General features: G+C 39.8%; 1 protein-coding gene across 1 annotated transcript in view; it reads right to left on the bottom strand.

Annotated features, from left to right (window-relative positions):
- Nucleotides 1–24,674, bottom strand: part of ppp1r16b (protein phosphatase 1, regulatory subunit 16B) — a 122,110-nt gene extending 97,436 nt beyond the window's left edge. The window contains exon 1 of the mRNA XM_042505641.1: nt 24,521–24,674. The gene's annotated coding sequence lies outside the window, so the exon portion shown is untranslated. The remainder of the gene's footprint in view (nt 1–24,520) is intronic.
- Nucleotides 24,675–26,179: the final 1,505 nt, after the last annotated feature.

The following is a 26,179-nucleotide window of genomic DNA, read 5'->3' as shown; positions in this document are numbered from 1 at the left end:
CTGAGCTGGGCACTAACAACTATTTTCATTACGGATTAGCGTGCTGATTATTTTCTTGATCAAGCCATTAAAAAAGTTAATTAACCAGGATGATGTACTCAAATGTCTTGTTTTGTTCTACTAACAGTGCAAAACTCTAAATACAGAAAAGTTACTCAAACAATTTATTGTGTATCAAATTAGCCGAATTAATGACTTTTTATCGACTGAATAACTTACTCATTGCTTCATAGTTTCAGTTTTATCTGCATACAGAAAAATAACAATATGCGTCTTTTAGCACATGCACGCACGCACGCACTCGCTCTCTCTCTCTCTCTCTCTCTCTCTCTCTCTCTCTCACTGCATTTGCTTCACCAATAATGTCAGTGACAGCGTATGACATTTAGCAGTGAGGAGGCGTGTGCTGTGTCAGGACGCTCCGCAGGGAGACACAGTGGCGGCAGTGTCACACACAATGGGCCAGTGTGTGTGATAGAGTGTGTGTGTGTGTGTGTGTGTATCTACATTTTATCTACGTGTGAGTGTATTCATGTGAGCTGTACAAACCCCTCTATGTCATGAGAAAGTGTGCGTACACTGTGTTCATAAGCCTGTCTGCTTGTGAAACTGTGGCCTCAGCAGAAGGACAGAAAACTGCTCAACCCCCCATCACCATCCCGTCCCCCCGCGGCCCCCAGGGTCCCTGAGACTCCGCGTTACAGTCCAGCGCTTATGTCTCCAGGTCCCGCTAATTCATTTAATCACCTACTAATACCAAAGGAAGGCCAAGCTGATTAAAAAAGCCCACCAAGACCATTCAGCCAGACAGTAGCAGGAGTTAAAGCTGCTGTACAACCGACGCACGCCATCATTCACGGCTCAGATACAAGCACTTCACATCCTGAAACCTTGTATCACTCCAAAGTCCTTTCAGGGTCGATGAGCATTGGAGACAATTCACTATTAATTAGTGTAAAAAATTTGAAATTCATTACAGTTTTTTCAAGGCCCTGATGTAAAGGATTGAGTGTTTTTTTGCACAAAGCTTCTCTTTCAATCTGCGTTAACTTTTTACACTTCTGGAGGAGCACAATGGGATTATTTTGTTAAGACATTTGCAATGAAAGAGCTCGATCCAATTTCATGTTTCATATGAGCGATGCAGCCTCTCGGAATGAAATGACTTTTTTCTCATTTCATGATTTAGCTGAACCATAAAAAGGCTTCGGTAAAATGACAGCCTGTTCTGATTTCATAATTGAGCCTTACCAAAGAGTTAAGGTCATCAGAGACAAAAACCAAATCCATAATATCAGACTGTGCAGTCATTTTCAGCACACGGTGTCTGTCACTGGTGAAAACGACGGCCTCAGCTGACACATTAGACTCGAAGAGAAATCAATGCAGAGCCCACTCTTTGCATACCAGACAAGGCTTCAACAATGTGTGGCATTTATCACATGCAAATAGGTGTATAAAGCACGTAGCACACAGAAACATCTTAATGTTCAATGTGTTCAATTCAGGCTGATCAGGACTCCGTCATTTTCCAAGCAAGTGGATTTTAATATTAATCAGATCTGTAAGATTATTTGTTGTGTGCTTCAACCTATGGAACTAAGATAACAAAAGCTGCCTTTTTTTTAAAAGGACATCTGGTTTATTACAAATTGGTCTTACCTTTCTAATTTAGGCCATTATTCGTTATTAAAAATCTAGAAACAATGATGAGGTAAGACGGCTGTTCAGATGATCAGGCTGTAAACCAGCCAACAGGTTTAGTCATATTATCTAAAACTTCCCTAACCAGGAACAATATTTCAATTGAGAATGAATTAAAACCATATAGCATTCGAGCAGAGCAGCTTAAATAGACAGCTAAAGAAAATTGGGGAAAATTTTAAACATTCAACTTTTGCCTTATCAAACAGAGAACTTGACAAGACCTACAAAGGCAGAAAATAGACAATTTAAGAGTCACTTCTTGTATGAAAAAAAATTGTAACAGTATCACCTGTTATGTAACCAAATCTTTAATAGGGATGTCAATGGTTAACAGCTAGTCTGTCAGCCATAGAGACTTCATATTAGTCCATGGGTTCATTTCGCTCTTCAGTTTAGTACTAAGAAGTACTAAGAAGTTGTACTATACTGGTGACCAATATGTCATTGTGTGGTCACTTTATTATCTTCACAATTCATCACGTCCTCTCTGTGAAATAAGAGTAAATAAAAGCTTTGTCACCACTGAGGGGAAATGGTTTTCAGCTTAAAAAAATGAACTGGACATGTCGTCGCGACACGCAGTTACAGCACTGGTGAGGTGCATGTCAGGTTATGGCAGAAGTAAAAATCCTTTTTTACAATTAGAATTTCCAAAAGAGACAATCCAACATCAACATCCATTTCAAGCAGCTTAACCAGGTAAGAAACAAGTCTTTTTCATTCTCTCAACAACTATTTCAGGCACATTTACGTGTGTCCAACTGAGTGCAACATCATAAATACCATCTAGGAAAGATTGAGAGCTGTGCCCCGTTTCTAAAAGGTCACCATGTCTCACCTTCAACTGCGGCCATTCATGGCAGCTTATAACACTTTAGTCTTCCAACATGGTCGGATGATATGTTGTACAAACTAGCATATCACTAGTCGCTCATTGCAAAGGAAAACTGCATAGCTGTTGCATTATTTGTTTTCTCCTCTGTTAGTATGTTTAAAACTTGAATCATCATCTCACTAATCATATTTCCTGCTCAACTGGACTTGAGGTGGTGTCGCTGTGATCCCAGATCTAAACAGTTAACCTGGTGAGGACATTGTTATCATCACCTCATTGTTATCAAGGGATAATGCTGACAAAAACCCCAAGTTGCAAAAAAACAACAACATTATCTTTCAATAATCAGACAGAAACAGCAGCTCCTTAACTTATTTCACTGCAGACCCAAAGTTCAGAGCTGCAGTTTCACCTAAAGGTCCTCATTATGATACACTAGCAATTAATTTGGTCCCCGAGCCATGTTGAGGAAACACTGCACAAAAGGCTAATGACACGGCACACGGCCATTAAAACAGGAAGCAGTTGGCTTTGACTGCTGCACTGAGATTTGACATCTGACCTTCCTGACAACCGCAGCCATTAACCGCAACACGACCCCCCCGGCCATGTCAAGCTAAAGTCACTGAAGTCAAACTTACAGAACGCAGGTCTGAGTTTGGAGAGGACACACACACACACACACACACAACTTTACACCTTCAACACAGTGGCAGTGGTAGTTGATGCACACACGCTCTGCATGGAGCTGCAGTTCCCCTCAGTCTTTTTATTTTTTATTCTGTACAGTGTTGCACATCGTTTGTGACATCTCATTTTTCTTTTAAATTATGCACTCAGATTTCAGTATTTGAAATTTCTGCATCCTCTAATGTCTCCAATGAAAAACACTACCTAATGTATGCACCTTTGTATCCTAATTATGTTTTCTATATAATCTTTTATTCAGGCATTATGTTGCTTTGGCCCTGCAGTTTAAAACAATTTCTGTCACAGATGTGTAAATAATCATCTCAGAAAAGGGGACATTAAAATGCCAACTCCATTATTTTTGCATCCCACTCAAACTGCATTTTACACAATAGGGTGCATATTTAGTTGGAATTGGATTGTTTGTTTTTTTTTCTCAGAGATGTGTTTTCTATTTCATTTTTGCCATTAAGTTTGTCTCTGATGGTATGAACCAATTTGTGTTTGTGTTTTATGTTGCGGACGTGCGTCTCAGCTCCCTCAGTAATGGCAGCAGCAGTTTCCTTTTTCAAAAAAAAAAAAAAAAAAGAGAATAAAAAACCCTTCTTATTCAGTGGCAGCAGAGAGCAGAGGAGTGGAAAGAAAAATCAGAGTAGCAGCTGCTGCTGCATGTAAACAGATAAACAGAAAACAGGGCAGGCTTCAGTGAGCCGTAGAGCTCCTCGAACACACACAGCCACACACACACTCACATACACACACGCACATTTGGTCAAGGACTCAGATCTTAAAGGAAGATGCCTTAATGCATGTTTTGTGACAAATGAGGCAACAGGTGACCTCCTGGTTATAGCAGCTACAAAGAAGCAGAAACTAGAACATCATAAATGACTGACACTTTGCTCTGGTGCCTTTGGTAAATGTATCGGGTATCTACAGACACACTTAATTACAGCACATGTCATATCAGCAGGCCTGTGTGTAATTTAAAAATGTATGATATTGCTAGTGATTAAATACCAACATAAGAATGGCTTTTTTTGATAGTTTACTTTAAAAAGTAAAGACTTGTTTATCTACCAAAAAGCCAAAGTTCTCAAATGACTAATGAACAATTAGACATTTTGGGAACTCTTTTCTCTTTTCTCTTCCTTGCTAAAAGTTAGAGGAGTAGACTGATACCAGCCGCATGCCTGTACAGTAAATATGGAGCTAAAGCCAGCAGCTGGTTACCTTAGCTTAGCACAAAGACTGGAAAGGAAGCAAACCGGTGGCCTGACTCTGTCAAAAGGTTAAAAAAAAAAATCAACGTCCAGCTGAAGCTCTAAAGCACGCTCATTAAGATAACATCTTGTTTGTGTAACACGTACAAGTGTCCAAATAAAATAGCCTAAAACTGGTAATCGAGCTTGATGGTTCATTCTTGATCTTGGAAACAATAGCTGACTGCACAATGTTAGCTCAAGGAGCACAAGGCCTTCTTAATCGCTTGTTCTGGATCCAGAAAGGCAGAATGGGCAAAATGACGTTTTAAAATGATGACACTAGGTCTCAGTATTAAAACCTTGATGATATCGTAGTATCAAAACATGTCCAGTTATATAATACCATAATTTAATCAGTTTTACACCAGGTGCCTGATGCCGGACCACCACAACTCCCCGCCAGGTCAGCAAACTTTGTGTTGCTGTTGTTTCTGGAGCCGCCCTCCCCCTCTTGAAAGGTCAGTAAAACGTCTGCCTGGTTGACTGCCATTAAACCTGCTAGTAACTGTTAAGTAACATTTGCAATGTGATGATAACAGTTCACTCTTTCACTGTGTGTATGCAACCTGGCAAACTATCACAACAGTCCAACACAGAGCTCACAGTCCCGCAGCAAAAGCTACAGCCTGTAGAGTAGTACAGTTTGAAACTATGGCTACACTATACACCACCCCATTCATATTATAGGTATCGGTATCACTTTAAGGGTACTGCTATCATTTTTTTTTTAAAGGCCTAGATGAAACTGTGGGTACATTGTGCAGTTTTCAATACTCCATAGCATAACTTTATACTTAAACATCCTTATATCTTCATCAGGAAAAAGTGATAAAGATCTAGCACAGAAACGCATCAAGGAATGATTTTGTAAGTTAGATAGTGTGCGAGAGTTTTTTGCGGTCTGCTATTGAAAACAGACGCCTGACATTTTCTTTAGTTCTAATACTCCATAAAAGTTTGATTCCCAGCCCTAAATATTCGGATCATTCCAATTAACTGGTAAACAAACTCAGCAGAGAGTCTGTGCTCATATTTACTAACAGGATGCAGCAAATAATAGAAAAGAATATATGTAGCAAAAAAAAGGATAGAGAATGGAGCCAAAAAAGTGTTTTTCTAACAATTTACTTTCCAGGGGACTGCTCTGATCAGTGTCCCGTGAGATAACTTGTCTTATGTCAGAAAAGCATGTTGTTGTTGCTGCAGTGCACAACAGCATTTCCATCTATACAGTCAGTAATCCTGCTCCTCTCTCTGTCTCTATGTCTCTCTCGCTCTCTGTTTTTCCTCCCATCTTACTTTCTTAGTATATCACGTTTTCACTCCTCCATCTCTCTCTCTCTCTCCCTCAGCGTCCTCTAAGAGGACGTTTTTATTCTGTCTGGATTACTTGTCCTAGTTGGCGCTGGGCGTGCTGGTGGGGAGAGAATTTATTTCCTCCGGTGGAGCCTTGATTTAAAGCACTCAGGTCAACTAGATTCTGGGTCATTGTCTCCCCTGTCGTAATGAACCAGGGCAGAGGTAGACAGCAGACTGCATGTTGACAAAAGCAAGGTGTTGGGGTGCTACAGGACGCCACAACTGCCCAGCTGCATTTAAAAATGAGCCAAGAAGCATTATGTTTGTGTGCCCAAATGTAATTCAATATTCCACAGTTGAATAAGCTCAACTCGGCTCATAAGTGCCCAAACTACATCAGTTTATGCGCACATAAGCCGTTTACTCGATGCTTGTGAATACTCAGACAGCAATCTTGCAGGAAATCTGTGTTTCTCTGCCAGGACTGATCCTTCAGGGCCAATTGACCAACATGTAAGTGACTAACATATTAATCACTGCAGCACAACCCCGCTGGCCCGACAGTCATGCAAAGTCCACAAAATAATTCCTGTTAACCTAATTCGTGGTTGTACTTCGTCCTGCCTGACACAGCCGGGGTCAACACTGCACCAGAGCCAACAGTCCTACCATTGTACTGTCCTCTATACAGTATTTAGCCAAACTGGACAAAACCAGAAACCAGAACTCACCTCAAATCTACTGAAAGGGAAAGTGTAAGAAGTGGGGTCAATAAAGTCCACGGACAAATCCTGGGATGACGTGATCTCATCTGTTGTCATCATATCTTGACGCTTGGGCAGCGTTACTAAAATGATGGGCTGCCTTCTGTGTTGTATGCTGATGTAGAAGAAGTGCAGCAAGAGGGGATCAGCAGTTAGGTTTGGGAAGCAAAACTACTGCGATATGACTAGGCAAGATCCTTAAAAACACCCAGCTTTGAGTGCACAAACGCAGTGATAGGAAGTGGTAGGCCATTTGGTTAAGACCCAGGAAACACTGTATGCATGAGCAGCACCAGACAGCTACCTCACTAAGGTGCTGCAGCTTGCAGTCAACACACAGAGAGCGCTGATGCTGTGGCACTGCTGCAGAGCTGCCTGCTGCTGTAACTACCATATTTTACTCCACTAATTTAGTGGAATTTACTCCACTAATTTAGTGGAATTGCAAGCCACCGCATTGCACTGCACATGGCCATGTAAATATTTCACAATAAGAACACTTGTGTTAACAACTGAAGGGATTCTGTTTACAGATATACTGTAGAAGGTTTTTATTTTGAAACTGAAAAAGGAAAGGTTGAGTAACCGATATACTGTATTTCTTCCTGTCTATGACAGATTAAGACATTGAAACAGTAGTTAAAAAAAAAACAAAAAAACAAGAGGCGATGGACACGCTCTGCTCACACAACTGGTGTGGTCCCACAGCAAATCTGCTACTTAGGAAAAGACAGTGGATGTCACTAAATACTCAGCTTTACGCAGCACAAACATGGCAGTAAGAGGGGGTGGGCGGTTAGGTTTAGGCAACAAAAATACTTGATTATAATTAGGAAATGATTGACGTTTATAAAAGCACAAGGATTTGAGTGGCACAATTGCAGCTGGAAAAGCAGTGACGTGTTCGCTCTGAGTGGCACAAATACGCCAGTAAGAAGTGGATAGCAATTAGGTTTAGGCAACAAAATGACATGGTTATAGTTGGAAAAAGATAGCGGGTATTGCTAAAAACATTCAGCCTTGAGGAGCACAAAAGCGTGCTGAAAGGAAGCTGTGTGTCACTACAAAACATCCAACTTTGAGTGGCACAAATGCCCCAGATGACGTTGCTGTTTGTTGGTCTTGAATACCAGCCTCCTGGGTCCAAGTCTGGAGTTTGGTGGACCCATCCGTTTACCCTCTCAACAAACCTCCCTGAGAGGACTTTTCCAGCTCTTTTTACTATGTCTGTTGCTCTCTCTGAGCGTCTAATAATATGCAGATGCATTTACACTGGCAGAAAGCCTGGTGTATCTCATACACACACTGCCCAAGTAGTGTATTTTGAAGCCCTTGGAGTGAGACTGGGCCGCCTAAGAGGAAGGAGAGATCCTGGCCAAGATTGTACTTCCAATTTAGGACCTTTATATAGGTACTTGTGAGTGAGCCAAACATGTCTGTTTTTCTTTTCTTTTTTTAAACTGCAAGGATAAAGTCACTCTGTCATTTTTCAGAATATTGTCATTTTCTCACATATTACAGGCAGTATACTATTACCAACTAGCAGCAGTTTGTTACTGTGTCCTTACACTCTCTTTCCTGGCTGATTCTAATCATATTACTTAATTATTTAGAGGATCTTCTGTGACACAAGAACAAACAAAATCTGTTAACTTGTTTGACGTCATTACACTTCTGCACTATGCTTGTTGCAGCATGTTTCTAGACAAAAGTCTAACTTGTCCACAGCAGAACACAGAACAAATGATGCTAAATATACCTTATCCCAATATCTCAAATAGCCTGAACTAGCCAAAACACCTTGGAACAACACTTTCATTTAGTCCCGTAATGCTTCTAAAAAGCTTGACAGCCACTGTCTGAGGACACATGTCACTGATCATTACTTAGGCAGGCTCCAGTACTGCACCTAAATGACAACTCCACTTAACGGACCCCATGGTCACATGGCAGCTGAGTCACATACAGGAATAAAAAAGTGCTGAAGTTGGGTGAATTCAAAAGAGAATTCAGTGAGTGAATTGTAATAACATGGAAATATGTAGAAATGTTAATAAAACAGAAATTAAAATGTGAAACAACATCTACATGGAAAAACATCCTAAAATGCAAACCTGGTCAGAGTCAAGTATTGAAAATGCTGAGATACACCAACAATCTCCTACGACATCGATGGTGTGAATAAAAATGAAGCTGTATGATGCTGAAGAAGAAAACAACAACAAAAAAAAACATCTGTATTCTCTCTGTAGGTTTTTGTGCATTCATATTGGATTCAGAGGATGCATTTTTCCTTCCCCAATTCTTGTTTCAAACTGATTCATATTCAACTCACAATAGTCCATCTGCCCAAGATGGAAATGATGAGAGAAAGGGCAGATGTAAATAAAAATCAGGTGCCCAAATAGCCACACATGAAAGGTACAACGAAGCTCATGGCATGTTAACACAGATCAGCAACAAAACTGTACACATTTTTTGACAGATGTTTTGACAACTGGCATCCAAAACTGAAATAATCAAGGCCTGCAATGGCACTTTTTTTCCTTTCTTTTCTTTTTTATTTTTAACCCACCATTTTGCCTGTGGTAAGAAAAAATTTCATTTTGTTTATACATTGCACGCTTGAGTCTCTTAGAATTTCAGGGCCAAAAGACTTGACAAAGGGATTTAGATTTGCATGCTTCTTCTTTGTTTAGTATAGATATATAACTAATTAATTATAAGTTATAAATAAACAAAAAATTAAACTAAATAGTCATTTTACCACAAGAAAACAATTTTTAGCAGACACAAATCTATGCCAACTGCCACATACATACAGAAACATTTTCCATTCCCGCACAAACCCGCCACAGTGTGAGCAGCAGGTCAGAGCGAGGCTGGAGCCTCAGATTACCCAGCAGACAGTGTGTAAACTGAGGGATTTAGAGCACTCTTACCGTACACCTCGTAAGCTTCTTGTTTATCTCTGCCAGTGTAGACTGAGGTTTCTTGTAGAAGCCTTTTAAAGACAATTCTACCTGTATTCTGTATTTTATCACACAATGTACCAAAAGGAGATACGGCTCAAACAGGACGTGAGGTCAGAATAACTTTTATGAGTAAACAAGACAGCGAGTAAGATGGACTCTCTCAAACCCAAGACGACAGATAATCGTCATCCCGATTAACATTTCTAGAGACAATCCTGTCGAGTGTTGTGACACGTTTGTGGTTCTCAGCCTCTTTCTCCTCTTACCCCTTCACCTACAAGGGTAGTATTTTCAGGTTTGCCTTTAGAGGAAACATTTTTATCTTGCATTTGTCTGCATTCATTCTTTCCAAAGCTACTCTCACAAACTACTGGACCAATCAGCCTGATATTTTTCATGTACATTTACAGGAATGTACCCGGCTCTGAGTTATGCCAGTAGAATTAGATTTCGCTGTTTGATACGAACATTCGACAATTACTTTTTTTCACCGTATAAAGATTAAAAGTTTGAATAAACTCAGGGGATATTCAGTGTGACAGCAGCATTGTCTTCATATAGTAAACAAGCTAACTGTGCTCACGACTGATTGGAAATGTGCATTTTTTGCCAACAGAGACTGTATTGTATTAAGTTTCTGTGAGCTGTATATGCATTGGTTGGTAGAAGTAGAGAGATGTTTTCTCTCTTCTCTCCTGTTCACAATAGCCTGTACCAAAGAAAAGCGTGAAAGTCAAGAGCACTCACTCCGCAGCTAAATTTGGGGGCCAAAACATCCCCACAAGTACACTGCACAGCAAACAGACAAATGAAAAAATAAACAACCACTCGACTTGAAGCAATTTAGTCGACTGAGGGGTCTTAGACCGCCGATTCGACTTTCAGGGGGCAGCCCTAAACATTTATGACTGTATGCTCAGGGACCTTTCGAGGTTATGGTGATTCACATTTTTTTTTTTTTTTAAATCTGCTTTATAGACCATTTTATACTGTCATTAGGTGCTCACTCCTCTCAGCCTGCTGGTAGGGAGCTCAAGTCATCAACAAAATCACATAGTAAAAGGCATTTCCATCAACCGGCTGGGCTAAGAAATGTCAAGCTTTACAGAGTCTGTTGCAGGCCATATTTTGGACTTTGTTGTGGCTCACCTTGAACTAAGGATCTGCAGATTAATTTCATACCCGATATGTTACGATCCACCAAAGTTAGGCATGATGCGAGATGAATAAATACTAATTTTTGTTATATTTGCTGCCACCTTGACTGTCAGGGAGCTCAGAGGGTCAACTGAGTGAGATTCAGTTCTTCTTGTTCCACTAACGTCATGCACACACACACACACATACACACACACACTGGACACACGGCCTGACCTGCACGCCCTGTTCCCTGACCTCAGACATACCTAGCAGTGATCTGCACTCGACTCAGTGCACTTCTCTAGTTTTAAGATGCTGTAGTAAGACATTTTAAGATTAGCTTAAATCTTCTTCCACCGCTGTAGAAAGAGGCAAAGCACAGTTCCTCCCCTTGTATTTCTAAGATGTGATTGTGGGGGAAAAAAGCCAACGTAAAGACACTAAAAGATTCCCTGAGTGTTATCTTGCAAGTTTCTATATCATAGAAGACTAAGGTAAATAGGAAATATACAGATTTGAGAGGCTGGGACCAGAGAATGGAGTGTGTTAATATGATTAATCAATTATCAAAATAGTAGACAATTTCTGCCAATCCACATATCAATTAATCAACTCATCATTACAGCTCCAAATGCACTTTCTTCCTCATATATATGCAAACAACAAAATGAAAAAACTTTTCTTTTTTATTTCTTCAATCGACCGCAGCTTTCACCCATGCTCTCTGAGGCCAGAGAACAAGTCAACAGTAGGAAGTAAAGGCCACCTTTTATAAACTACATGGAGAATCTCCTATCCCACATGACTCCCATCCCATTTTTGATTTTTGATTACGATAGATTTTGTTATGGTTAATGCTATCCACTCTCTCATATTGTTTTTCCTTTTATTGTATTGTTATTCTTAATTCCATTAGTTACATTCTTTTGTGAATCGTAACATGCAAATTTATTTTACTGTCTGTTAATTTATTTTTGAGTTATTCATGATGTAAATCTGTGTTTTTGTACTGTGATGTTTGTATATTTTGAAAAAAAAAAACAAAATAAAATATTTTAAAAACAACAGAAAGCACCATGGAGGGAGGCCTGTGAAAACTCCAAAGTGGTTATTTCTTTTTATATATTTCTTAAGTATTCAGTCTCTCCTTCAAACTCAGTGCAGAATAATTTGGATTGATGTTTGAGCGCTGCTTGGGTGGAGACTGACGGTAATTCGTGTTGGCATGTTATAGGGCCTCACCGGTTAAGGGGCGAAATTAGCATGTTCACCTGGGTGTTGTGTCAATGCCGATCAGGAACAGAGCCGATAAATATCCGTGACTTCTTCTTTGACCCGACTTTGAATGCAAATTATAACCTAAAAAATCCTATTACATTAAAAAGCCAGATGTTAGCAGGTGTTAGCCATTTTTTGTGCTCAAAAACTTCACAGGATACCTTTAACAACTTGCATTACCATCCAAAGAGCAACATACCATCTGTTACATCATCTAAGCAGCACAGACCTTAGCACATGACAGACTTTTTCCATACACACTAGAGGACCTAAGTGCGAACCTCTGAACTATTATGAACCTCTTTCCCAGAAAATTTCACCAGAAATGTTGCAGGTTCCCTGTGCGTAAGCAGCTTAAGGCTTTTCATCTAGACTCAGTCATCAGTATTCCTGTCTTACAGTCCATTAGGCTAACTTTAAAGGAGTATTATTCACCTCTTCTCACTCGCAGGCACTTTGTGGTGAAGACTCATGCCCTGCTATGAGCAACGAATACTTGCATTCTTGTTCCTCTGTTTTGTTGTTATGCGAGTCTGTAGTCTCCATTTGCTTGTCATCTCTGTTATTGTGTGATGGCTCCTTTCATTGCTGGAGATGCTTTTGTAAAAATGGGCAGCTTTTATTTCACCTGCCCACCGCAAGCCTATTGCTTTGCGTTACATCAGCAGAACAACATGCAGGTCTGAAAAGGCGGCGAGACAACCAGGTTTACAGCTTTCAAAAAAAAAGAGATCCAGACCCTCCAGTCAGGGTTCCCAACCTTCCCTGACAACACGAAACACTGATCCTCTTGCTGCAAGTCAATTTTGAATCAGACAAATGTTGTTTGCTACAGACTTTCTTGTGTGGATGGTTTACAAACGGCCTAAAGTTCAATGCAGGGAAAAGCTGGCCTGCGTTCTCTGCACAACAGCAGCAGCTCATGTTTAGGGCCTGCTGTCCTGTCCCGTGCCTGGGTGGGGTTATTCGTCCATCTGCTCCACACTGACACAAGCGATTCATGTTTATTTTAGACCAATCTGTCTGTTTATTTATAAAAGGGTCTGACCACAGCACGCCCAGGCCTCCAGGTTCTTTCTACCCCCCCTGCTGAAGTCATCCGGTTCACTCTATCTCACGCAAATTCAGGACTATCCTCTGATTTTATGTTTCCTTTCTGAATTGTTCCTCCTACTCTTTTCTACCTCTTTAGTCTTCACTCTCCCCATCTGGAGTGCTGTCCCACTGTTGAGTCATTTCACTGCCTAATGATGGTTTGAGTCCCCGGCTAAGACCCAGCCAGAGTAAACAAGGTTTAGACTCAGCCAGCCTGCAGTAAGTGTCACTTCTAATCCACTACTAAACCAAGATGGGTGCGCAGTGAGTCTGCACTGTCCCAGTAACTGCGGGCATGGCCAGAGCAAGAGCTTTACATGCTGATTTCCCATCTAACTACACTACAGGACAAAGGTCTGTCTGTATTTGTTAGTCTCAGAGAAGCCAAAGCAGACAAAAACAAGTCAGTTGATCTGCACAATCTGTTCTTTCTGTCAGCGTTCACATTAACAAGTGGCATTCATGCAACAAATGCATCAATATTAGATCAAAAAACTATTTTCTTCAGGTTTGTGAACTCCTGATCAAATGCAGTGGTAACTTTCTGGAAAAGTTAAACCTGATAAATTAACATCTTTTTTTCCATCTCATGCAGGGACTTAAACACTGTCAGAAATCAGTTCTTGATAAATTGTGGTGAGTGTGCAAGCAGACTGCAATCTGTACTCCGAGTAGAAACAATGCTGTACATAAGACATGATAACATTACTCATTATAGCACTTTGCAAAGAAATGCTTCAGTGACCACAGAATAACATGCAGGTCCATCTTGATGCCACACAGTAATATCTTCCGAGCAGCGTAGTGGAGGTGTCTTTTTTTAAACTTTATTTTGGGCTCTCTTCAGTAGTTTTTAAATCGCTCCACTGACCCGTACACTGTTGTCAATGTGCCAAGAATAATTCAAACATACCACAGATTGGAACGACAGTAAATAAGTGTAAAGGTAGGATTAAAGGGAAGTGGGACAATCATACTCAAGTCCTATTAGATAAAAAACAAAACTAGTATGAAGACATCATCACTTTTATATTACTTTTACAAACTATCTCCAATTTTTTGTGCTGTTTGTGTGTATTTGAAGTAAATAATGGAAACATCATAAAGGTAAAAATATGAATTGTTTCCCAAATCATTATTAGGATCCAGATTGTTGCTGGTTTTCTCTTTTAACAGGGGGTAATTTTAATGTTAATCTAAATATGAACTTGCATTTATACAAAGTCACTTATAACTAGGGGCGTAAAGATCCATTGATCTGTGCTGATGTATCAATTCAGTGATCAATGATCCAATATAACTGATGCAAAGTAATAAACACTGATCCATACTATCATCTTGAAGATACATCCTTAGTTTAAAATTTCCATGGCACATCTGTGTCACCATCACACAGCGCCAGGCAGATAATGGCAAGCAGCCAAAAACAAGACGATGAGGATTATCTCCTCTCACGGGACTACATCAGCAGTTTGGAAATATTTGGGATTTCAGAGAAGAGACAGATCAACACACAAAACACACACCTTATGTAAACAATGCCATTACATGAAAAAAATACTCAAGAAACAACAAACCTGCTGGGCATCCCACTCTGCTAACTTCTCCCTACAACTCCTCCCATCAGGCTGAATGCAGCAACATTAGCTGCTCTGTTTCAACAATGTGAGGCTGAAAAGTGTAATAATGCTGCATCATGATGAAACTAGTAACTTACTCCCTACTTATAACCATTGGATATATATTTAAGTTAATGCAGTGATTCATGATTAAAATGTTAAGAAATCTTTTCAAAACACTTAGTAGAGTCAACTCAAAAAATGATTGTTTCTTCAGTTTCTTTTAGGACATTGATATGATTTTCAAGACATCCTGCTGACAAACAAACAGGACTGAAAAACATAACTACTTCAGCAGAGGTAATTAGATAGCTGCACCGAAACCCAGCGGGAATTTTGACCCACAGCAGGAGAAAAATGACCATCATGCCGCTGTACCAGAGCTGCTGCAACAGATGACCACATATATCTGACCTCCCTCTTTAAATTAATGCTGCAACTTGTGCCGATAAATTCAGACACCAGCATCATGTCTAGACACTAATACAATTAAAACATGTGGTTTCTTCTGAGGATTCCTAAAAGTAAGCTTTCGGACAAACTTGTGCTCACTCATCACTATTTAAACAGATACAGCTGTTCACACTTTGAAGGAATCCTGCACTTAAGAAATCAGAGCTGAAGGAGCATCAGTTCTCACTAGTTTATAAAACCTTAAAACCTTAATGGGAAAAACATTAGTGGTTAACGGCGCATGGTGTGTGTGTGTGTGTGTGTGTGTGTGCGCGCGTGTGTGCGTGTGTGTGTGAGCAGGAATGTGTGTTTGTATTGAGGTTTTTGGGCACAGAGAGAACCATCGTCAAAAAAGGGCAAAAAATGACACTTCTATGCGCGCACACACACAGAAACACACACACACACACACACAGACACACACACACACATGGCTGACAGAGAAAAAGCACCATCAAGGACACAAACCACAAATTATTGACACACACACACAGACACACACACACACACAGCCCTCAACTGCTGCCTTGGCACTACCAGGCACAACCGGGCACCAGAGTGTGCAGTCAATTTTAGACCAATGAGTGCAGAGCACAGACAGAGATGGAAGACAGAGCGAACCAGACATTAAAGGGCCCATCTCAAACAGCAGAGGCAGAATTCATAAAAACAGTCTTCAAAAAGCACACTCACGCTTGCTCACACAGACACGCACACACACGCAGGGACTATTTCAACAACACTTTCAATGTTGGCTGAATTTTGCCTTTGAAGTTCAACAGCTGTGTTCGTCTAATCTAAGAGGCATTTTGCTCATCAGGAGCAGAATGAAAGCACGAATCCTTATAGAAAGTGAATATTTTTAGATGCTACAGACTATATGAGGACCAGCTGGAAAACAGGAGGACAAACCATTTCATGCTTTCTGTACATTTGAAGATAATTTGGATAGTGCACTGGAAAGTCAAGTAATTTCATTCACATATGAGTAAACCATGTCCTGAATTTAAACTAGACCAGAGAGGCTTGTCTGTGTGCTTTCTACAACAATGTGAGGAAAAAACCTTCACAATGCCCCAAACGCCTTCCTGAACACAGAGTGCAGGCCACAAACTCTATGAGCTCACTTCCTGTTCACAACAGTCGACCGCCTGCAATTGGTAGGTCTGCTTCAGTCTGCATGCAACGTTTGGCTTTAACACAGAAACATGCAGAGAACTACAGATACAGCACAGGGTCAGAAAAAGGATGTTAAAACACTGACTCATAAAGCACATTCTTCATGCATGAAAGCACATGAAGACATGCGTCTTACTTTTGTTTTAACTGCAACACATTGTGCTTCATGTGTGTCAGGATGCAGAAACACCAATTTATACGAGAAGAAAATCAGATTGCTCCAACATGAAAACTCTACATTCACTAAGAATATTCTTGTTTTAGGCTTGTTGTCATTTCATTTTTGAGATAATGTTATAAAGTTTTTAAGCACTGTCACACTAAAAAATGGCACTGTAAGATGAATTCACTCATTCATTCATTCATTCAGCCTGATGGGAGGAGTTGGAGTGAGTTATGGAGAGGGTGTGGCGGGTTATGTATAATGATGGTTGTTGAACTTCTAACAGACTTCATTTAGAGGTTTGATCACAGCTGCAACTAGCAGATATTTTCATCATTTGGTATGGGCTATGCACTTTAAAATCTTTAAAAAATACATAATTGGAGCACCTTGGTAGCTAAGTGGTTACAGTGCATGCTATGTAACTGCAACACCCCAGGTTCGATTCTAACCTAGGTACATGTTGCATGTCTTGCTCTCTCTGTTTCTCTCCTGCTCATTTTCTACACTGTCTTCTGTCACATAAAGGCGAAAATGACCTAAAAAATCTGCTGGTGAAATACGCAACTGGCTGCTAAATTTGCTTCAATTATGAGCAAAAAAAACTAAACAAAACTAAACAATTGTAGTCTATTGAGTGGCGGGTAGATTTTGTAATTTACCAGCCATAGTGGCAGATGGAGAAAACAGTTAATTTTCCAACACATACCATTTTTGCATGAAAATATCTTAAACGATAATCAATAAATCTAAATAGTTGCAGATTATTTTTCTGATAATCCATTCTGTCAATTAAGTTGAATAGTTCTATTGAATAATTGTTGAGGCTCTCTATTCGCTTTCACTTCGATTGTTGATAATCTCAGAAAGTTTGATTTAGATACACGCAGCATTTTTCCAGGCCCAGACTGGACCTTTTAGGGGCGACTGCACACAACGGTGTACATATCGATCCATGTACAGTTAAGGCAATGAGTCTGTGTTTCAGCTGGAAGTCAAAGAAATCATATTTATGTTTATCATCTGTTTGTTCAACAGTCGTTTGATGAATTGCCTTAAAACACATTCGGTGAGGATTTGAATTGCTATTTTTATTCTCAATTCTGGTGATTTTCATTTGGCACTGATTTAAACCTCTTTGGGTGGGCACTGAAAATCCATTTTGCGGAAAAAAAAAACTTGTAAACATGTCGGGTGGTGTTTTTGCAATTTTTCAGCAGCACAAATTTGCACATTAAAATGCAAAGCTGAACTGAATGCAAAAGACAATTGACTTGTCCAGCGTTGTAGCTAAAGTCTGTGAGTCCGTGACTGTGTGACTGTCGCCACTTGCTGTTCCAAATAAAAGGCCCTCGTTTCAAAATAAAAGTCATCTAGTGTTTCATACACAGTCAAAGGCATGTACCAGGCTTTTTCCAGTTTCAAAATATCATGATTAGATTAAAGATCAACTGTCAGCATTCCTCTATATTTCTACAGATTTCTATATATTTTAGATAAGTTGTAAATAACACTGGTATGGCCGAGCTCTAAGAAACAGTCTGTGACGCTTCACTCCTTAAAAATCGCTAACTGTGGTGATATGCGGTTTCAGATGGACAGTAACCATCTGCAAATGAAGAGCCACACTAACAAAAGAACAAACACACAGACACAGCGCTGATCGATTGGGACGGCAGGATGCTAAAGCTGTTCTCTACAAAACAATGATGTTTGTGGTTTTATCCTCTCAGCGAGTGGTCACACGAGGGGTTCAGATGCCCCAGCATGCATCAGCAGCAGGAGATCCACTATAATGTCCTCTGATCACTTAAGTATTTACAAAAGCCACAAAACACAATCTGAGTAACACTAGTATAAAATGCAGGCCCGCTACTTTTAATCTGGTGTCCTTTTGCCTCGAAGTAGAACCAGATACAAGGACTGTTGTATAACTCTGCCGCACATTTTCACAACCCACAACTCTGACAGAACAAACAGACGGATACATGAGAGACACAGAGAGAAATGAGAGAAAAGATGCTAAGGTTTTCTCCTGCTTTAACTTCATCTGTGAAGCCGAATGTAAAAACAAATATTCAGTCTGAAGCCAAACCTACATATTCACATCAACATCCAGGGAGGGACAAACTCTTTAAGGGGCCTTAAGTCGCCTGATAGCAGGCCTGAGATTTGCCTGTCTCACTCTTAAGACCACAGATTAGCAGACAGGGCCTGGTTGGTAGCTGTAATCACGACGCTGATCTCGCATAATCGCTTTCCGATAGTTATCAAGCACACTGGTTTCAGGCGCGACCCAGAGAAGATGTCTTAAGCAGCAGGAGGTCAAGGAACAGATTTCCAATTCAAACATGACTTCCTGTGAGCAGTGGAAAAAAAGGAAAAATATATTTTATGTAAGTAAAAACGTCATTAAACAACTTGTGTGTTGGTCGTGTGTCTGTGTTTGCTGGCTTTGATGTCAGTCACAGACGGCGCCCCCGCTCCACTCCGAGTGGTGTTTAAGGATAAAGTGAAGTCGAGGTCTTTCAGTGTGCCTCCTGGGCCGCTTCTGTTTCAATATTTTATGAGCAACAGCCAAATCACCGTGTCGGAATAATTAAACATCAGTTAGGGTACAAAACTACAGAGAATATATTATGGAGGCAGCTCATCAGTGGAGAGGAAGCACTGAAAGAGAGCAGTGGGGCTCCTCGGAGATCAGAGACGGCTCACTCAGACACTCAGAGGAATCTCATTTTGCCATTACACTATATACAGCCTAATGATTTATTATCTGAAATACCACAGGAACTGTTGGCTGTACTGTGAAGAAGTACATTGCTAATGTATCTAAGTGTGTGTTGAGGGTGCACAGGGTCCCAACCATACCGGCAAGATATTTTGTGATATGTTTTCCAACGTATGAAACGCACTAGGGATGACAGTATTACCGGTTTCACAATAAACTGCTGTAAAATTGTTGACAATTAGTTTTACTGCTTTGATTTTAAATTGTCATTAGCACCGTGTTTGATCACCGCACTTTGAAAAACTCACAGTAAATACTGTCCAGCATCAACCAAGAGACTCCCGTACCCTTTTCCCACCCAAATGAGTATGTATATGCAGGGTTTTTAAACGCTGGAAAACCAGCAAACGATAGACGAGAAACTCCTTTCCTAATCGCAGTAGACCACAGCTGTGTGCATGGACTTTCTTGCTTTTGGTTTTGTTTTCTGGTGTCTGAAGTCATGTACAGGCTGGAAAACACGTTATTAAACAGTAAAAAAAAGTAAAACAAAAAAAAGTAGAAAGAAGCATGGAGGACAGTAAAATGTTACAGTAGTTACTTCTTTTTTTAATCTGTTACTTATTCAGTTTCTCTTTCGATTGGGTGCAGACTCATTTGGAACAATGTGCGAGCACTGCTTCGACAAAAACAGACCGCACCGGAAAAGAGGCAAAAGTTAGCGCGTCCACGCGGGTGTCATGTTTCCATCACTGCCATTTGGAGCCGATCAGAGCTGGAGCTGAATAATACCCGTGACTATTGCAGAGTCATTTGCCCCGGGAGACAATGGCAATTGTAACCTTCCCCAGTAAGTACAAAAGCCAGATGTTAGTGGGTGTTAATGGGTTTTTTGTCCACTGGGAAAGGAGCTGCAGATGCAGGCGCAGCATACAACGTGGGTTTGTTTTGCTTTTCCCTTGTTTACAGAGTGGGCGGGGAAAAGGACAAACCCAGTGATGCTATTTGTTTGCTTGTCCTCATCTACAGTGACAAAAACAGCATTTCAAAGACAGGCTTTTTTTATAATAGTGCATGTTTGATATGGTTTTCCTGCGTTTACATTAGGTATTGGCTATTTTAATGTTAATGCAAACAAAAAGTGGCGAGTGCTGCAAATTTATTTGTATATTTTTCAATATAAAACTAGGTGAAATAATTTCAGTGTGTGTATGAGGGATGGGCATTTAAGTAACTTTCATATTGGAGTACTTGGTTAATTTATTACAGATCTCCAGTACTTGCAAAAAAAAATCTTACATGAATCCAGGAACGTAAAATGGCCAACAATGGTATAAGCACGATTTGAAATTTACTATATTGAACAACCAGGCTTCAATTAGCAGATTAAACCATAAATTCTAAATTAACATATGAAAAAATCAGTCAATCTGATTGTTTTATATTGTGCTATATTGTTTACTTCGTTTATGTCAATTGATAATGCTTTGCGTCCATCAGACCCCATGGCTGAGGGGGCGTCTACACAATGTACGGTACCAAAACAAACACTTTGGAGTTGGAAAGTGATACGTAATGTGCGGATTCAGCACCGACACTGACCAGTCCAATGACTTTCTGTCACTGGGACATGGTTTTGGACGCAGCCCCACTATAAATTGCAAGTACTATTAATATATGAACTAGAGAGCTGCTAGTTTTCAGTTTACAGAAAATAAATCATCACATTTTATGACACTGCAGTAACAGTCTAACTTAATGAGTGATAGTGGCAGTGGCGGTAGTGTGAGCAGGTGAGGCTTTGTGTTTTGCTATTTGCTGAGCTCTGATCGTGAATATTTAGTGACATTTTGCCACCATGTAGCACCAGACTTGGAAAAATTTGCAATATACGAACTGGAGTGTTGTTGGTTTGTTTCCAGCTCACAGTGAATGAATCCTCATGCCGCCGTTACACTTTAACTTTCTGCTAACGTCCAACTGTTGACCGAAAGCTTGAAATCCACAACAAAAACATCAACACTTGCATACCAAGATGAGCTGAGTCCTTCAGAATACAAGCAACATGCGTTCTGCTTTGATTTATTTAGTTATAAAAATACTTTATTTAACTTTATGAAAGTATTTTATTTAACTTTATTATGACAGCAGTTTGTGTAACTTTACTTTATGGCAGTAGCTACTTTATCTGTGACTGTAGTTCATTTAATAATTTTGTATTTTAGAAGTCTACAGTAGTTTAGAGGAGATTTTTAAAATATTGAGATATATATCGTGTATTGCAATATAGCCTAAAAATACCATGATATTATTTTAACGCCATATCATCAAGTCTTTGTTGAGACAATGTGCAAAAGATGTAATCTTTTGAACGAAAAATAACAGATGATAGCTGACTGCATGAGCTGATCAGGCTGATCAAGAAACACAAATAGCAAAAGCAGATGAATTAGTGTGCAGACGTCTAACCCAAAGCTTTCTTGATTGTCAGTTTCTCGTGTTCTTCCTCCCCGAAAGAGGTCAACCGCCTCCTTGCCAAAACAGTCTCTGCTCAGTTTTGTTTATGAAATTTCTCTTGGCTTTCCTACCACACATGGTGCCTTCACTACGCTTCGCCTCTGCACACTGTGCCCTGCAGCTCCATCTTACAACGCGCACAACTTTCTGCTGATCATGTGCAGAAAGCCAGATGACACAATGCCAACACTGAACAGCAGAATAACCGGTTCAAGTCCGGCCAACCTTTACTGCATCTCTTTCTCCTGTCATTCCTTTATTGACTGTAATAAAATGTAGAAAATGCCAAAAAAAATGTTCTTAAAAAATCTATGTAGAGAGCATCTTCTATGCAGTGTCACAATTTCACTTGAGAGCGTCACATGTCAGAGCTGAAACAGAGCTGCACACAGTAGTCCAGCCCCGGGCCGTGTGCTACATTACAAGATTCAATGTAATCAAACATTACAATCTGTGTGCATGTTTATGATGCAAACCTGCAGGTCATTTTCTGTTACTTACATGCACAGATACACACTGTAGGTACAGTAAGTGTGCATGCATGAAGAGCGATTTTACCATCCCTCTAAGAGCCCATTTCTAACATGAGCTGACAGCTGGTGCAGATGCAGAGAGGAGCAGCAGGAGAAAGCGCACAGGACGTCTCCACGCATCAAACATTTAAAAGGCCAACACAGCCAGGCAGAGATACCACCCACCTTAACACAGTGAACATCTCGCACAAAGTGACACTAACAAAGTGGAGACATTTCCAGTCTTTTGTGTGAACACGAGGCGGTGACAGCTCGTGAATGGCTCAGTTCTGATGTCATCGTGGTGCGAAAGGGTCGCATAGATGTTTAATGTGGACTAGTCCGTACTGTAATGCAGATGTCATCGACTGTCAGAAAATAAAACAATAATTTTGATCATTTGCAAGTGAGGGGTTTCCACTGTTTTTGTTTTGTATGAATAGAAACTGAAGATCTTATGGACATTTGATCTAGGGCTGCAAAATGTATCAAAATATTATCAAAATCCCAATAAGGCCAAGCACAAAACCCAAATTGCAGAAGAGCATTTTTAGGGTAAAATTTTATTAATAATAAAATGTATTAATATTTTTTTTAGATCTGGCTACAATAATTATCAAAATAATTGTAATGGGATTTTTCCCTTATTTTTTCCCTTGTTTTTATACACCAAAGTGATAACTGGGAAAATAATTAGTAGATTTTTTGCTTTGATTGTTACTTCTAATTTCAAATGTGAGGAATTTCTGTTTTTATATCATAGTAAAATGAACATCTTTGGGTTTTGACCTGTTGGTCAGTGAGCCGACTGACAGTTATAAAACTTGACTTGAGTCGTTATCAATCAAAAATGTCAAATTGTTGGTTCTCGTGTTTAATGTGTGACGTTTTGCTGCTTTTCTCTGTATATATATTACTGTAAATTGAATTTGTTTGAGTTTGTACAGCTAGTTGGACAAAATAAGCAAATGTTTATTATTTTCTAATATTTTATGGAACAATGGATTAAACAAGAAATCATAGGTAGATTTATTACTAATCAAATTTAGTGTTAGTTACAGTCCTTTAAGCAAATTGCTTGTCCCAGATTCTCTAATTTTGGTTTTTGGGGGGTTTTTTTGGGGTTTTTTTTTGCTTTTATATCTGAACATTTGTGGACTGTTGTTGAATTAGTCAATTGACAGAAAGTTTAAATAATTGATTTAAGTCATCTATCAATCAAAAATGTCAAACATGACGGGTCTAGCCTCTTATGTGCGATGATTTTCTGGTTTTCTCTGTTTTTACTTCTCTGTAAATTTAATTTGGGGCAGTTGGTTGGACAAAATAAGCAGATAGTGAGTATTTTTGGTTATTTTATAAAGCAACAGATTATATAAGACAACAATCGACATGTTTATTAATAATATTGTTAGTTGCAACAGCTTCTTTGTTAAGGTTTTATGTTTTTTATATCATTGTACGTGGATATCGTTGTGGACTGTTCTAATAATACGAAGAGTTATCAGATATCGATTTAAGCCATTGATCAATCAAAAATATCAAACATACCGGTTGTTGCCTCTCGTGTGTGACGATTTGCTGCTTTTCTCTGTTTATAAATCATTGTAAATTGTTTGAATTTGGGGCAGCTTGACCAAATAAGCAACTGTGACCGCGGTTGATCAAATAAACAACACATCAATCGAGAAGGAAAATAAATGTTAGCAGTCCCTAACAAATCTATTTCTGCAGTTCGGCCAAATGAAGGTGTGCACACATTTTTCAATTCAAAAGTTTGGACGCTGAAACCTCAGTTTCCAAAACCTGAGCATTTGCAGCCTCGGTGAGCTGCACTCAACTTCTGCAGAGGGACTCATGAAGTCACGGCACTTTTACTAAGTGAACCTCGGCAGCTTTTAACGGACTCAAACTGTCCAAAACACCACAGTATCTGCTGCAGCGTCGGTTGTATTAAGGGCCATGTGTAACATTACAGCGGCGTAACAGCAACAACATCCCGGGGAGGATGTTGAAGCCGCTGTGCTAATCTCAAACCGTGCGGCTGAATGCACGAGCAGCGGAAACGCCGCTTTTCGCCGGTTTAATTACACGTTACTGAGGCGTTTGGTGACCCTCGAAAGGCGGTAAAGTGAGCTAGCTAAAACTGCTCCAAGAGGAGCAGGAGTCGGACATGCCTCTCCTCCTCCTCCTGCCTGCTGCTTCCTCCTCCACTGAGAAAAATCCCCTCTTCTTCCCCCTCGTTTAGTTTCGGCTCAACCCTCCAAAAAAAACTAGCAACTAAATGAGTGCACTCACCTCACTCCGGGTCGAGGTTTTCACATGGAGGCGACAGGAAAGCGGAGAAGCGGAGGAGATATCCTGGAGGTTTAAAGTTGTCCCGTTAGTGGAGACACAGCAGGCTGAGGAGAAAAGCTCAGTGTGTGTGACTCTGTGAGAGTGTGTGTGTGTGTGTGCGTGTGTGTGTGTCTGCAGAGTCCCTCTCTCTCTCCCCATGTCACTCCTGGAGGCGGGACCGAGCGGGAGGAGGAGACTGAGGAGCGCTCCGTGTGGCAGGGGTGCTCAAACAGGGGTGCCCGAGACCTCCAGGGGCCCCTAAAACCACCATTTCAATATGGATGCGTTTTATTTTCATTAGATGCACTCATTCAGAACCCAGTTATGTTCCAAACACACAAAAAAAAAACATTACAACAGATTTCTACTCTAAATCCACTTATAAATAATTAGCTAAAATAAACTGAATTGAACACTTGATGTGTTTTTTTTCCCCTCTCTATTCCAATGGATGAAAAATTGTAATGCAGAAATTGCTTAAAAGTAAAAATGACAATAAAAGGTCTTGGTGGTGTCCATTAGAGGCACACATTCTTGGAATAAGTTACCGGCACATATTAGGAACTATGACAACTACTCAGCCTTCAAAAAAACCCCTAAACATTACTTGAAAACAAACCAGTCATGGACCCATACATAAACGGCATTCTCCTCTGATGCCCAAGGCCGGGGGCTTTTTTTGAGCTCATCATATGTTTGTTTGTTTGTTTTTTACTGCTTTGATACTGCGTTGATTTTTAATGATACCTCATCACTGCATCTATCGGCCTCCAAATCCCATATTTTATTTGCACCTCTTACAAAAAAACAAAAAACAAAACAAAAATGCTTGCTCTAAGATCAAATCCTCTTCATTCACTCACCCATACACAAATTTTATTGTGAAAGAAAACATGGAGCGAGACATGGAGCGAGAGAAAGAACTGTTCAGGCAAGGGCCGCTGCAGCAGCAGATGTTAACAGCTGTGGGCTTGAATATGATCATAACATGTCTGGCAGAAGGTAAGTGCACAAGACTTTAATGTTGTGGGCTTTAAATCTATATAATATGTTTGTAAATCTATGTAATATGTTGTTTTTGTTTGTTTGTTTTTTGTCCTCATACTTTGCGTTTATGTTGCTTTTGCTCCAATTATTGAGATAACACTTTTTTTGAAAATAGTACTATTATGTACATAAAAGTAGGTAAAAAATATGTGTGCATGAAATCAACAACGACCATCAACTTTTCTATGCACAAGTCAAGTGTTTCTGTAAATTGTAAACTAGTAAAAAAATTTGATTTATTTCCATAAAATGTTTAGGACACTGACAGAATGGAATACAGTATATATCTGCAGTCAGTGGTTAATCTTTCAAAAACTCTTGTTTTGCTGTTTTCAACTTAAGTTTACAAGATAATCAGAACTCTCACCCTGATAAAACTATATTTTTCCACAGATTTTCTATTTAATGTATTATTTAGCAGTATTTTTCTTGTCCTAATGCTCAGGAGGTGTCAAAAATACACTGAAGCTGAAAATAAAATCAGTGCTTTGTCTGCACCGCCTCTCTGGTGAGACTCTCTGAGTCTCTCAGATTTCTCTCCCACTCGTCGGGATTTCCTCCTTTTCTTTCTGT

This window comes from Plectropomus leopardus, chromosome 2 (assembly GCF_008729295.1).
Source record: "Plectropomus leopardus isolate mb chromosome 2, YSFRI_Pleo_2.0, whole genome shotgun sequence".
Classification (NCBI taxonomy): domain Eukaryota; kingdom Metazoa; phylum Chordata; class Actinopteri; order Perciformes; family Serranidae; genus Plectropomus; species Plectropomus leopardus.
This window is presented reverse-complemented; position numbering and strand designations above follow the sequence as displayed.